Genomic DNA, 2381 nt, shown 5'->3' on the forward strand with positions numbered 1-2381 from the left:
CACCTCAACCCCGTGACGAGAACCCCTGCGCCCTCCCACCCCCGTGACCCAAACCGCTGCGCTCCCCCGTGACGCGAACCCCTGCACCCCCAAACACCCCACTTTCCCGCCGTGACCGGAACTGCCGCGCCTCCCCTGCGACCTGAGCCTCGGTTTCCTCATTTTAAAATCTCAGTAGCAGCATCTTGGTTGGGTGGCCGAAACAGCCTGTGGAGGGCCATGTCCTAGAAGGGCCTGTCCTTAGAGGCAGAGGCAGGCCCTAAGCTTTCCATGTAAGGAAGGCCGACTTGACACACGTTTGTTGGGGACTCGAAGGAGGAGTAGACCCTATGCGGGCTGGGCCAGACGAGTGAGTGTCTTCATGGCAGAGGGGGCCTCTGTCCCCAGCTTTAATGAATGATTAGGTTTCTCAAATAGGTGGGTGGATTTTGTCAGTTAATATTGTACTCATTTAAAGCCTCCTTCAAACTTCAGCTCCATAAAGCCACGCCCTTCCCCCCACCCTCCACCCCAGTGATTAAGTTTTCCCCACGGTCCTTGAGTCCCTCGCGTGGTGTGCTGTGGAGTTAAGAGCAGTTTGTAACTATTCTCGGTTCTCTACTGTGGCGCTCTGATGCTCTCTGCTTGTTTTAAAGTTCCCAGCTTGCAAGTCCGTCCTTCACGCACTTCCGTAAAGCCAGGGGAATCCTGGATCTTCCTCATTTATAAGGCCCCACATTTATTGGTGGGGCAACACCTACTAATAACAGAAGCATCTTAAGTATGATTAGTATTGGGGCTGCGGCTGAAAGGTCTCAGAGTCAAGCCTTCATTGAGCCAGCAAACACCGAGGGCCACAATGGGTTGAAAGCTCTGCCGGGCACTGGCAGCGCTGTCTGCCACGACGAAGTCACAGTCCCTGGGGCAGAACACGATCTCGATGCCATGTGACGGGTTCAAGAGAACAAACGATTGTTTGCAAATACAAGTAAAAAATAATAGGCACCACCGACCTTCCCTGGGCACGTGGCGTGTGCCGGGCACAAGGCTGAGTGCTCGCACGCCTTACTCCACGGGAGCCTCTCACGGACCCTTGGTGCTTCTTATCATCCACTTTACAGACGAGAAAGTCGAGCCATCAAGAGATGAAACTACTCACCCGAAGTTACGGATCTTGGAAGTGTCGAGAACAGAATTCGAATCCGGGCCTGACTTCCGGAGTCCGTGTTCGAAAATCACTTTATGGCCTCCCAAGCCAATGAAAGAGCCTATCCGACAGGCGTCATAACTCACAGAGCAGAGCCCGGCACGTCACTGCCAAGCAACTGGTCTTTGCCAGACAGCTACACACGAGACACATGCAGGGACTGTGGGGGGCATGAACATGGATCACACTGTCCCTGTCCTCACGGAGCTCACGGTCTCCTGAGAGATGCAGTGTATACAAATCGATACATTTAATTCAAAGAATGCTGTGATAGGCCTGTCGTCCAGCCGGGAAACACGAGCGGAATTCTTGCTGGAAGCAGTAGGCCTGGACCCCGAAGGACGAGTAGGCTTTAGGGGAGCAAATGTGGGCGAGGCCGCTGGTGACATGGGCACTACCAGGCTTAACGGCATTAGGCCTGACAGATCTGACCAGGGCTTTCGACTGACTATCATCACAATAGGAGAGCGGCAAACTGTAGCTGCTTTAAGAAAAAAATAAAAACCTAGAACGTGAGGCCAAAACGCAAAGGCAACAAAAGTAAAACTAGATAAACTAGACCACGTCCAAACTCAAAACTTCTGGGCATCAGCCGTGAAAAGACAACCCGCAGAATGGGAGAAATTGTTGCGAAGTTTGTATATCTGATAAGGGATCCATATCCAGAATATATAGAAACAAATCCTAAAACTTAACCACAAAAGAAACCTAAATAACCCAGTTTAAAACACGCAAAGGACAACGGCTTGGGCGCCTGGGCTAGGGAGTCATTTGGGAAGTGACCGAGGGTTATGTATAAGGGGGGGTCGCTCCTTTCTTCCTGAGTCTCCTGCCCTGGGTACCCACAACCCCCCTTTCTCGCCAGGGTCTCTTATCCGCAGGAAGCGTCTTAGGCTCCCCCGTGAGCGTCTCCCCACCTTCTGTCACCTTCAATGAGGCTTTTTCTACTCTTCTTTCCATAAGTCAAATGTCTGTCCGCCCCGGCTGGGACTTTATCATTTGGACAGTTCTAAAAGCCACCGGCGCCGGGATCCCATTCCCCAAAACACCTCGCCAGGTCTGTGGCGTGACCCACGCAACCTGGCTTCCTATCAGTCCCCCCGGGGGGTTCTCACGCACAGCCGAGGAGAGCACCCCGCACTACGCCCTGCCCCTGGTCAGTCTCATCTCCTGAGGCCACAGTCACTGCATTCCT

General features: G+C 53.0%; 1 protein-coding gene across 1 annotated transcript in view; it reads left to right on the plus strand.

Annotated features, from left to right (window-relative positions):
- The window catches only part of RPTN (repetin), a 9482-nt gene that overhangs the window by 6771 nt on the left and 330 nt on the right, over positions 1-2381 (plus strand). The gene's annotated exons all lie outside the window — the stretch shown is intronic.

The sequence above is a fragment of the Pteropus alecto genome, unplaced genomic scaffold, assembly GCF_000325575.1.
Source record: "Pteropus alecto unplaced genomic scaffold, ASM32557v1 scaffold49, whole genome shotgun sequence".
NCBI lineage: Eukaryota > Metazoa > Chordata > Mammalia > Chiroptera > Pteropodidae > Pteropus > Pteropus alecto.